Below are 13,148 nucleotides of genomic sequence, written 5' to 3' on the forward strand. Positions count from 1 at the left end.
CCAATATATTTTGATAGCCCCTTTTTGCCATTTTAAACGTAAAACAGGTAAATGAGGTTGCCAGGAACATTGGCTGTGGCTGATGGGAGTTTTAATACAGCAGCATTTGGAAAGGTTCCTCACTCCTGATTTACTCTGTATACTTAAGAAAGAAGAGCACATTTATTTGGATTTTCTCCATTTAGAATAGGTTTTCCCACAGTGATTGATATTGACCCCTTTGGGTCTATAAGACTGCAAGGGGTGAATAAAGACCTAGGGGTTGAAATGAGGTTTAAATGAGCCTAGGGGCAGAAAATAAGTTTGTATATAGAGGATATAGTGCAAAGCATTTAATTAGGAACTATAAGCCTCAGAAATAAATGTCATGGGCATATACAGAGTACACCTCCCTTGTCAGTGGGGAACCTCTGTATTTAATAAGAAGATTCCACAATACAATAATAGTATTCCTTATTTTTTACATTTTATGATTCCTAGGATGCCTTTATCTGCTCCGCTGCAACAAAACATGTCTCTCTCGTATTCAGCCACAGCAGGTGCTGTGAGCTTCCAGTGGTTTGACTTCACTCCCGAAAGTGTACTCTTCCATTGTCTCCCGAGACAGATAGATGCCAACCAAGTAATGGTGATGGATGATTAATAAATGTTGATTATGTATTGCAATCGCTTGTCTTTATTTCATTTGCATTTCTAAGAATTGGGGTTGGGCTCCATGACAATTTTAAAAGCTCATCAAGGGGCCAATGAATTCAGAAGTCTGGAAAAACCTGGTTTACAAGGTTCAACGGTTAGCAAGAACTGATTCCAGCCTTGTTTATGAAGCCCCGATCCAGAAATAGTCTAACTGCCCACAGTGATCTGAGAGTCCTTGTTTACTCTTTTACCACAGTGGATTTCCTAGCACAGCAAAAAAGTGTTTTTTACTTCTTCTAATTTACTTGACTTCCTTTTATCCTAGGAAGCATATGACGGATTAATTCCACTACTGAAGAGTCTAATTATTTTAATGAGAGTGGAGGCATTCCACTCTCTGTCCAGGCAAAGAACTGTCCAGAAGCATACAGATCTTCTTCTTAATACATTCTGATGGTTGTATCATTATGTTAATCTCCCATGGGCAGCCAAGGTTGTTTTCAGACCATCCTGACCCTCACTGACCTGAAACCAAAGCCTTTTGGAAAACATTCACAGGCAAACTGGGTTGAAACACTATTGTACTCTAAATATAGGTGCTTCATCAGCATGCCACAGCCTGCTTGAAGAAACATGCCAATCCCCGCTCTGGTCTTGGCACCCACAAATTGTTGGTAGACTAGTTTCTCACAGTACTAAGGTTTATTTTAACGATTTTACGAAATTTCTATACTTGCACAAATTTATGATTGCCTGTATGTGATTGAATCCATCCCACAAAACAGTGACAGTCTGGAGGTGATCTTGCATCGCATGATTCTGCACAATGCCACAAAGCAGAGAAGAGCAAGGCTGGATCTACATTGATCTTATAGAACATCGTATTTAATAGTGTTTCGAACACTTAATGGCAATTTTTTCCATTGCCAGTGGCTCGCTGCTCTGCAGCAGCCGCTGGAGTCAAATTTTAATAATGCATTTTTAACGTTATAAATTATTAGTGTAGATATGCTCCGATAATGCACTGTAATTAAAAGGGGTGTATGTAGCTCGGTGATGGAGCGTGTGTTTTCCTTGCAGAAAGTCTCATGCTCTATCTCCACCTAGGGCTAGGAATGGTTTGTCAGGAGCTGGTGTCAGGCGTAGGTCAGCAATAAAATAATAAAGCACCCGATGTCAGTGAACTCTTTATCAAAGAAACAAAACAGTTCAGTCCTAGTTGGTTGCAGCAACCCTTCCCAGTAGGTCTTGCCCCAGTGAGGCAGTTGCAAGGACTGAAGGTCCCTGCCTTCCTACCACTCTCTAAGGCGCTTTCCCCGGTTTCTTCCCCAGCAGCCTAAGCTCTTTGCTCCTCCTTCATTTCTCTGCATGTTCTGGGAGACCAGGAGGAGGCGAGCAGGTCGCAGCAGGAGGGGGAGACTCCCTGGATTCTTCATCAACCTGCCTCATCTCTGTCTCCTGGCCCCCCTCCTCTCCTGCCTCCAAGTCTGCACTGCGCTCTGCCCCAGCCTCTTCCTGCTCCCTAAACCTTGTTGCCTCTTCAGCTTCCAACACCTCCTCTTCCCACCCTGCTCCCTCTTTTCCTTCTGACCACTCATCTTCAACCCACCACCCACCCCCTGACTCAGAGTCTTCTTCCCTTGGGGGTTCCCCAGCTGGTGCCTCTCACCACTCCCCTGTCATGATTCTAGTCCGAAATCCAGGAGAGCTGCTGCCAGCCAGTGCCAACAACACTGAGCTAGCTAACTAATAGTCTGGCTTGATAGGACAGCGACTCATCTACAGAGCTATCAAAAGAACAGAGTGTCTTTTTATATCAGATTTATTAAAGGAAAGGACAGAGTGCCTTGTAGTGCTTCAAAGACTAACAGCACAACCCCCTGCATGCCTGCTCAGGGGGGAAATCCCACAATAAATGTGTAGAGGTTGCAGTCTAATACAGGGAGAGTAAGATTTCCTGAAAGTTTGTGCCAGAATATACTTGTTCACTAATATTATCATTTAAAGCAGAGGCGTATTGTTCTCCATTGTGACCCTGGTTCAAGTCAATATGTGCTCTCCTATCCTCCACATAATGGCTGCACCACAAGGGCTCTTTGAACTGAAGAGCAACTCACTGTGATGGAGGACTTGATCTCCGGACTTGCTCCACAAACACAGCTTTATTTCCCTCCCCTACCTACCAAGTTCCAGAAACCTAAAGCAAATTTTTGGACACCCGTAGAGGAGTCCACCTAATAGAGGTAAAAATAGACCAAGCAAATAGGAGCTGTTTTTCACCTATGGAGTTTCCTCCCCCCCCCCCAATCAACTCAGTATCCTTACAATCATATTGTGATCATATTATAAAGCTGGCTTGTTGCTCTGTGAAAGTTTGCTCCCAATAGATGTATTGTGTGACTGGGGATTTCTGAACTTTTCTTGCAGAACAAGAGAGCTTCCTTTCCTTTTGGTGTCAGGTTTAAATGTTATCTGCCTTGGATACACAGCCGATGACCCTTCTGCCCCGACCATCCTTGCTTCTCAAGAAAACAAAGTGAAATAATGAAATAAAATCTCGGATACATTTTGCTTCATTCTTCTATGCGCTCAGAGGAAGTTTGGCAGTGGTTCTGGGCTGCAGTGTCAGCAGAAACCTTATCCTGTTTTTCTGCTTCCAACTGGCAAAAGTTCAGAGAAGTGCAACTTTAAACTAGCTCAAAAAGCACACAGTTATGTTCTTCGGGCATTTCTTGTCAAAACCTTTAGCAACCATCCAATTAGCATTAATTAAAGACAGCTGTTTTGCTTTGTGACATGCTGGGGGGTTTCATTGTTTTGATCACATTGGGTGAGGAACACCGGATAGGATTAAAAAAATGGGCCCGATCCAAAGGGTTGCCTTCTGCACATGCAGTCCCATCACTAGAACTCATACCTCCCAAGTGCCCTGATTTAACCAGGACAGCAACACTTTCCTTGAAGGCACCCCGGGCTCTGCCTTCGTTCCAAGGTGCCCCAATTTCACACCAGCTGTGGATGAGGCTCACAGAAGCAGCTCTTGTAGCAGCAGCAGCAGCAACAGCAGCAGCAGCATTGTGAAGGAGCAGTTGCCGGCCTTTGTGAAGGAGGCACAAGACTGTGATGGGCTCCTGGAGCCCTCCTGCCTCCTTCTCAAAGCCAGCAAGCACTTAAGGGGCTTGGGGAAGGAGTTTTGGGTCTCTTGTGCCCTAGCAGAGAACCTGCCACTTTCCCTATGCTGGGCAGAAGCTTCCTAGACTTTGGGAAGGAGGCGTCAAGACCTCTGGTAGGATCCTGGAGCCCTCCTGCCTTCTTCCCAACATCAGGCAGAAGTTTACAGGGCTTTGGGAAAGAGGCATGAGGCCCCTGTCCTGATTTTTATCGGCAGAATGTTTGGAGTGTATGAGAACTTGGATTGGGACCATCCAACCCATGGTGGCTGGGGACCATTGAGACTGGCAGGGCAGAAGGTAGGGAGACCAACAAGAGTCAGAACCAATCACAGGCACACCTAACCAATTCTAGCTTTCACTTCCTCTTCCTTTTCCCTGTTGAGTTCAATAAGGGCAACCTTATCAAGGAGGAGGAAGCTGACCCCTCCACGACTGGTTGTAATTAAGAAGACAGGCAGGTGAGCAGACTGAAGTTGGTGGTGGGGCACTGTCCCATTTGCCCAAGCAGAGCAGCCTCCACTGCTTCCAATGAAAGGGCAGATTAGAAGATTCAGGACTGGCAAAAGTACTCCAAGTACATAGCATGTGGAATCCCCCCCCCCCCACAAGATGCAGCGGTGGCCATCAGGTTGGATGGCTTTAGAAGAGGATTAGACACATTTATGGGGGATAAGTCCATCTATTGTATCTAGCCATGATGGGGATGTTCTCCTTACAACATTGGAGGCCATATGCTTCTTAAGGAATGCTAGTTTCTGGGAGTCGCAAGTAGGTCAGGTCCTGTTTGTGGACTTCCCATAGGCGTCTGGTCAATGCAACGCTTGACTAGATGGGCCTTTGACTTCATTCAGCAGGGTCCTTCTCATGTTTCTCTATTCTTGCCCTGCCCACCACCAGGTTTGGTGTGCTGGGCTAGGGGCTTGGCCTCCTCCCAGTGTTGTGTGTTTGTGTGACATCACAGGTGCTGAGATCCCCCAATGTTGGGTCCAAGCTGCACCTCTGTCTCAAAGTATTTCTTTTCTTTTTAAAATCAGGACTGCCCAATTTTTTAAAATTATTATTATTATTATTATTAGGTAATTTTCTCTAACAGAGTGAAGGCACGTGAAGGAATGTTAATTGTGTGCTTCATAACTAAAGTACATAGCTATCTAAAGCTCTCCACCCTCCTGCCGTGCCCCCACCCCAAGATCCACTAACTAAAATTACCTGGCTGTTTGATTTTATTATGTAGCTTAAAAAAAGGACAATGATGGAGTGCCACCTGATCTGGTACTTTTTACTGCTTGTTTGTGTTGAAACAGGACCAATATATTTGGTCAATCTAGAAATGCCTGAAAAGGATTAAAAAGATAAACATGTGAATTTGCAATGGACAGAACGTTTAACTAATGATGTATTAGATTTGTAACATTTATTGTATTTTATAGTTATGAAAACAAATAAAAAATAAATCTAAAATAACATAAAATCACCTTGTTGCAATACTGGAAACACAAGGCCCTTAATTATGCTTTTGTTGTTGTTGTTGTTGTTGTTGTGGGAAGTGTAGTGTGTGTGTGTGTGTGTGGTGCTTTTTACAGCCAAATCTCCTCTGCAAATGCCTTTGGAGGCAAAGAAATCAGCTTCATCACTCACCATTTTTAATATATATTTTGTCCTTTCTGTCCTTGTCGCTGATCTGAAAATATAATATCTAAGTTGTAACGTTTTAAAAGTCTCAATGAAATGCAATTGCACACTCCTGAGGGATGATGTGTGGGTGTCCAATCGATTAAGCAGTTATCCTTCCTAACATTTAACATAACATGTTGTAATGTGTCTCACAGGTAAGATTCTTCATGTCCATCAAATGAACAAATAATGAGTGATGCAATAAAATGTACTCAGTACTGTCTTCATCATGGTAGCCAACCTGATACCTCTGGGAAGACTCAAAGCAGAGTTACACTGCATCCAACAGTGAAGATGGAACATAGCCATTGTGGTTAATAACCACCAACAGCCTTAACCTCCATGAATTTGTGGACCTCCAGATAATGCTGGACTTCATTATCCATCAGCCCCAGCCAGTGGTGAGGGATATGGAAGCTATAGCCCAACATACCTGGAGGGCCACAGGTTGTTGACATGCAGAGGGCCAGGAGGCCAGCTGGCTAGCCCCAGCCAGGCCATTCCCTTCCAGCAGTCCTGCTGCGTAGACCATCGGCCTCTGCCCTGACGTAAATCAGCGACCCGGGCTTCAAAGCCAGGGCAAGCTATCAGCAGATTGAACTGCGCACAAAGAATAGGCGTGAGGCTTGTGGAAGCATACTACAACTACAGATTTATTAATCATAAATCAGGACAAAGAAACATGTCGTCTCTCTTTCTCTCGTCTTCTCAGAGAGAACAGGAAAAGCAAAAGCTATACACAACAGAAGTACCCAGCAAGCTGTGCTGGAATGGAAACAGGCATGTGACACGCAACAGTTCCACACATCTGCTCCTTAAGGTGGAATGGAAATTTCAACACAGGTTCCCCATCACTGGGGAACGAGCTGTAGCTCTCCGGTTTTTCCAAGCCTTACCTGCAGATGCCAGGGACTGAACCTCGAACCTTCCACATGCAAAACTTGTGCTCTGTGACTTATGTCAGCGTCCACTTGCACTTTGCTCAGGTGTTTTGCTAGCTTATCTGTAATGGTGAGGATGGGGAAAGAGGGAGAATGCATACCTGCACCATTTCTCTCTGTGCTTCCTTTTCACATTCTTTGGTCGTGGATCCAGGCACGCTATCCCTTGGAAATAAATTATTAACAAGGTCTTGGTCTGGCAAATGCCATTTTAGGTCACCTGCTCCTTTACCTCTCAGAGGGAAAAAATGACCTGTTATATTTTTCCCATGCTCAGTGATCTGTAAAGGAATCGGTCTTCTACTAGATCAGACTCGCTCTGGCAGGTGATATTGGGGGCTACGAATTTTCCTTTATTACCTTTCCTGTTGTATGTTGCTTTCTTCAGTAGGACTTGTTTCCAAATGTGTGCAAAGGATTGCAGCCTTTACTGCCCGATTCATTTGTTTATTTGAAGCATTTTTACACACACACACTTGAGTTGGCTTAGAACTATCAAGAAGACTGACCCTGCCCTCAGACTTACCATCTAGAAGACAATGATGCTGGTCACTATTTTCAGGTGACTATTTTCAATCACAACCTGGCAAATTCAGGTTGTGTAATTCAAGTCGATTTGGAGCTGTTGTGTGTCAAACCTATTCCTATCCATCCCGTATGCCAAAACAGTTTTTTTGTGTTAAGGGAAGTGGAATGCCCTCCCATCAGCTATTAAGGGAATAAGTAACTATACAACCTTTGGAAGATATCTGAAGGCAGCCCTCTATAGGGAAGGTTTTTTTAATGTTTCATGCTTTTGTATATGCTGGAAGCTGCCCAGAGCGGCTGGGGCAGCCCTGTCAGATGTTGGGGTACAAACAGAAGAAGAAGAAGAAGAAGAAGAAGAAGAAGAAGAAGAAGAAGAAGAAGACCTCTGTTGCCACATTTCCAAATTAAGGCCTTGTTTGGAAGTACCCACAAAAGGAGAAGAGAGTGGGTAAGATAGTTTCAGACACTGAAAGCATAAGACAGAACTTTGCTTGGGGCAAAGTCTGTGAGATCCAGAATATCATGTTATATTCCTCAGAGCCAGACTTCTCAGAATCTCAAGTCAGCAAAGGAAGCTAGTAAATTCAGATATGGACTTGGAACTGTTCCTGAAAACAACTTGTGGCCCACCAAACCAACTGTAACCCTTCAACCATTCTAGGAGGTGCTTGACAATCAGTGTTTTTCCCCCTCAAGTGGTGGTGAGGGGGGAAAAGTTTATTGGGCTGCTGTACATGATTGATAGGCTAAATTCATCTTGGTGAGTCAGCTGTTAACTAGCCAGTTTTAACCTCTGTATTTCATGAAGAGTTACTCATTGCACATCCTCCAGAATGATAAGAAATTAAGATTAATACTTGCCCTGATGAATTGTCTGAACATTGTCCTATTTTATGTCTAGCGAATGCAGCTATCAAGGAGGACCATCTGGCATTATCCACCTTATCTATATCACACTGGCATAAATCTTTATTGGCTCAAGGTCTTATCTGGGGAAACCTTTGCAACATTAAGAAATGCCATCTTTCTTCCAATCTTCTATTTTGAGACTATTTTAAAAAGCACCTTTGTGCTTTTCGTTGGGACAGAATGTGGAAGTGGTTGTACCATACTCTGAATTCTGCTGGGTTTGAAAATAAGGCACTTTTGAAAATTATTCCAAAATTCCATATTCACAGGCAACTCTAAACCACTTAAACTAAACTATGGTTGAGAAATGCACTTTGCTCCCCCACAACTCTGGGTGCTGCAGTGCTGTCAGGAGCTAAGCCATGGTCTCTTTATGTCTGATCCTGGGTTCGTGGTTTGTCTTCCCCAAAGAAATCTCAAGCAGTAAGCTAAGAACAAACCGTGGACACAGCTCATAGTTCATTTGGAAGGAAACAAACCACAAGGCTACATTCAGAAACAACACTGTTCCAAACCATGGCGTCGCAGGGAGGAGCAAAGCTATTGCGATTTTAGCAGCATGTCGTACAGTCACCTATAAAACATAATTTAAGAAGGATATTGACAAGCTGGAATGTGTGCAGAGGAGGGAAACCAAGATGATCAAGGGTCCACACCTGGAGTACTATGTCCCCGTTCTGGATGCCACAGTTTAAGAAGGATATCAACAATCTGGAACATGTGCAGAGGAGGGAAACCAAGCCTTAGGAGGGACATTTGAGGGAATTGGGTATGTTTAGCCTGGGTAAAAGAAGACTGAGAGGAGATAGGATAGTCATCTTCAAATATGTTAAGGGCTGTCACATGGGAGATGGAGCAAGCTCGTTTTCTGTTGCTGCAGAGTGTAGGACCCAAATCAAGTTACAAGAAAGGAGATTTTGACTAAACATCATGAATGATTTTCTGACAGTAAGAGCTATTTGACAGTGGAACAGTCTCCTTCGGAAGGTGGTGGACTCTCTTTCATTGGAGGTTTTTAGGCAGAGGTTGAATGACCAGCTGTCATGGATGTGCTAGTTGAGATTCCTGCATTGCAGGGGGTTGAACTAGAAGACAGTCAGGGTCCCTTCCAACTCCACAATTCTATGATTCTATGGTTTTGGCCCCAAGGCAAAATGGTTCATTCTGCCTCAATGGTGGGCCTGCCCTGCCTTTTACCCACACCCCGGCTACATGGCAAACTGTTGGGATACCCTGGGAATCTGCTCTGTAAGTGCCACAGCTTCCTAACTGCCCCAATGCAACACAACTGGGCACACAAGGACTCGCAGCATACTTGAACTTGCTCTTTGGGTCCCAGCCATACTCTCAAGGCAGCGTAGGGATCACAGGCAGAGAAGCACGAAACAGCTGGAATAGGTTCCTGCAATTTAACAGTCTAGTGATTCAGTTAAGCTTTTGTCCCCTAAACAGAGAGATGTAAAGGAGCAATTGTTGCCAATTTAATCTGAGTTCCAGCTTTTAATTTTCTCAAGGCTGTCAAGCCATTATGCTAAGCACAGCTAAGCCGAACAGCCCTGAGCCAAATAACAGCCTACGTTGTTAACATTCAGGGAGGAAAAGAGAAATAAATGATACAGGTTGGAGGCTGTTTGCTCCCTTTTTGTTCATTTACCAGGGACGCAAGCAGTGCCTGATTCTACAATGTGACCTTTGGGTTTTATTCCTGCCAGCAAATCAGCTGTGCAAGAGAGAGAGGGGAGGATGGGAAATATTGAGCTCACCCCTGACCCTCTAGGATGAGCTGGTGGTCATAGGCTGTGTACACATTGCTGTTTACTCAGGCTCCATTGCGCTCCCGCTGCTGGTGTTTGAAGCTGTGTACATGTGGTGTTTGCCACAAGCCATATATGTGCTGTAGTTTCCTGAGAAATACTGTTGTTGGGTGTGTTCCCCCTCAAATCAGCTTCCATCTGATTTGCAAACATAAGCCACATTCATTTCGCAGTTAAGCTGAGGTGTGTGTACTTGAGATCACCTTTGTGAATGCAGTTTCATGAATAGGAGTTGCAGGAGTGTACGCATGGGGAAACCAAACAGGCAATGTGCATTGGGTGAAGACATCCCCACCTCTACTTTGGTGTGCACAGCAATGTAAGAATGTGACTTGAAACACAGCCTTGCTGCATTTTAAGCTGCCAGTGTGTACATTGCCTTAGAACAGAAAAAGGAGTTAGGGTTTAAGATTGGAGGCATTTCCAGCCTATGTTTGTGTGGTATTAAATCACTTATTGGCAAATCCAGGCTGTGCAATTGGGAGGTCTTGTGCAACAAACCTGCTTTGCCCCCAAATATCAGACTTTGTGGTAAGAAAAGTGATGGGAAAATGCAGTGGGAAGTGTGGGATAACACTCACTTTGACTGACCTGCAGTGCTCATTAAACAGCCAGCATCTAATATCCCTGCAGACAAAATCAGGATGAATGCACAATAAACAGGATGTCTGGACGTGCCCTTGGAGAAAAGCAATGGCTTATAGACTTTGAAACAAAAATGCACATTTTTGTCCAGGCAAATTCACCGTGAGTTTACTTTCCTCTTAATTTTGGCACAAGGATGTGACGTCCCTAGAATCCCTTTAAAGAGTCAAGTTACAACAGGACATGGTGCTCCCAACTGTGTGACCTCACGGTGTGTTGGAGCACTCAGAGGGAGGGTCACTTCCAGATGATAGACAACCAATGGAAAACTTACGTAATGAGAAATGGCTGTGAATATCAAACATTAGTGGCATTACTTGTCTGAAGTGCGCTCTCTCTCTCTCTCTCTCTCTCTCTCTCTCTGAGATTTCATTTGCTTTCATTTGATGATTGTCTCTGAAAGCAAATCATGGAAGGAAGAGGATACTTTCAGTTCATACCTGACACACACACAAGGATAATTTTTTATTTTTTTAAAAAAAAGCATGTTTAAACCAGCCATTTCAGTGCTCCCAGTACAGATCAGAGGCACATTCCAGATCAGGGACCTGTGGGCGCTTTGCCGTCAGACTAAAAATTGCTCATTTAAGAATCATTTTTCTCTCTCCCCTAATTATAACAATAGTTTGGCGTTTAATTTTTTCTGTCTGCCTGTCTATTTTATCTATAGTGGCTAAAATGTGCATTTGCTTTTAAGCTACTTTCTGCACCGTAAAAAAAGGGTAAAGGGACCCCTGACCATTAGGTCCAGTCGTGGCTGACTCTGGGGTTGCAGCGCTCATCTTGCTTTATTGGCCGAGGGAGCCGGTGTACAGCTTCCGGGTCATGTGGCCGCACCGTTTACCTTCCCGCTGGAGCGGTACCTATTTATCGACTTGCATTTTGTGCTTTCAAACTGCTAGGTGGGCAGGAGCAGGGACCAAGCAACGGGAGCTCACCCCGTCGTGGGGATTCAAACCGTTGACCTTCTAGTCCTAAGCTCTGTGGTTTAACCCACAGCGCCACCCACGCCACCCACTTTCTGCCCCACATGTACACAAATAGCACAAGAGAGGCCCAGAGAGCCTGATTGTCATGTATGAAAAAGAGTGGTGTAGGGGTACATTCCGAAGGGTAGGCACTCATCATGGCAATCACCAGAACTATGCCCCTTCCAATACAAAAATGCACTTCATTATGCAGACATTATGTCATCAGTATCAAGATGGCCTTTTTTTCCTCGCCATCCCTCCTATTTTGTTTAACATCCATCCTGAAGCAGAGATCTGGTGGACTCAAAAGCTTGCTCGCTATTTTGGGAAATTTTTTTTTTTTTTGGTCATTAAAAAAGAGGCTTCAAACTTTTATAAAATAAAAACTGGCCATTTGAACTGTTAGTCAGGTGTGCTAATGTACTCTTCCTCAACTTACCTTATTTGGTGAGTTTATATGAGAAAAATGTTAGCTACCTGGAATGCAAGGGATGGCAAATTGTGCCCAGGATATGACATCATCACTTCTGTGAAATAAGTTGTGGTGCTTTGTAGTTGCCCGCCCTTGTTCCTGATGAAAAAAATAAATAAATCCCAATGTTATTATTATGAGTATTAGGGCCGGCTCAATACATTTTGGCACCTGAAGTAACCTTGTTTTAATGGATATGCTTGCTATGCATTGCTTCTTCTTTCTTTTTTGCATTTCAATTTTTTGCAGTGAGTTTCCTTGGTTGTGAAAAGCAATATAATAATCAATAATAAAAACCCAGCTAACTCATTCTGTGAGTGCCTATCCTTAGGACTGAAGATGGTCAGTGCACATAAAACAGTCTCTGAGCTAGGAGAACACAAAGGTGTATTCTGGAGAAGGGATGGCAATTTCATACTGCAATATTTTGTTGCAGATCACACTTTAACAACAACAAAGCAGCCAACGGAGACCTCCGTAGGGAGTGTTTGGGTCTCCCTCGCCTGCACCCAAGGCTTTGTGAACCTTTGGATCAGTATTGCCAATAGATTTCAAAGTAGGCTGATACAAACAAAAACCAGCTGTTGGGCAGGGAAATTTGCTCAGGCTCCCATGTCAGGAAAGGGTGTGCATCGGGCGAAGGCAAGGACACAATGAAACTTGCAGGCTCTGATTTATAACGAAATGAAGAAAATGTTGAAATATACATTTGTTAAGAAACCAGAGGCTTTTCTTTTAGGAATTATAGGAAATGAAATAAATAGAAAGGATTGTAAACTTTTTCAATATGCAGTAAGAGCGGCGAGAATACTATTGACCCAGAATTGGAAACAAGAACAAGTACCAACATTAGAGGAGTGGAGAATAAAGCTGATGGACTATGCAGAACTGGACAAATTGACAGGAAAGATCAGATATCTACGAGATCAAAAGTTTATTGAGGACTGGAGAAAGTGGGTGGACTATTGGGAAGGTATAAGTGACAGAGAAATAACGTTAGTGGCATTAAAGAAGCTCTGTAAAAGTCAAAGAAATATTGCAAAAAAGAAAAATAGGTTTCAAATGGTTTTCCGAAAGGCAATAGTGAATTTAAGAAATGTGTACTTAAAAATTAAATTTGGATGATTGTCAGAGAGGCTGAAGAAAGTCCAAAAGTGAAAAATTTGTTAAAGTTGAAATGTGATGTGTTATGTATTCTTTTTGTGGAAATTAATAAAACATTATATATATAAAAAAAGAAAAGAAACTTGCGGGCTCAGCAGATACTCCTTTCCTTAAAAACAAGTAATAAGTTTTTTGGAATTAATGTCCTCCCCACACACGTTTTGACTCTACCACTAGCTCGGAGTTACTGGGGGGAGTTTAGACATTGCACCACCCAAAAA

The 13,148-nt window shown here is 43.4% G+C and overlaps 1 long non-coding RNA gene across 1 annotated transcript; it reads right to left on the reverse strand.

The window, feature by feature from the left end:
• Positions 1 to 1,392: 1,392 nt before the first annotated feature.
• On the reverse strand, positions 1,393 to 12,427 carry LOC309352415. Its single transcript, XR_014161305.1, has 4 exons — positions 11,769 to 12,427; positions 10,595 to 10,760; positions 5,019 to 5,143; positions 1,393 to 3,155 (listed from the first exon to the last, which is right to left on the reverse strand). It is a non-coding gene; the product is annotated as an uncharacterized lncRNA (long non-coding RNA).
• Positions 12,428 to 13,148: the final 721 nt, after the last annotated feature.

The sequence above is a fragment of the Podarcis erhardii genome (assembly GCF_964252035.2).
Source record: "Podarcis erhardii genome assembly, chromosome: 11".
Taxonomy (NCBI): domain Eukaryota; kingdom Metazoa; phylum Chordata; class Lepidosauria; order Squamata; family Lacertidae; genus Podarcis; species Podarcis erhardii.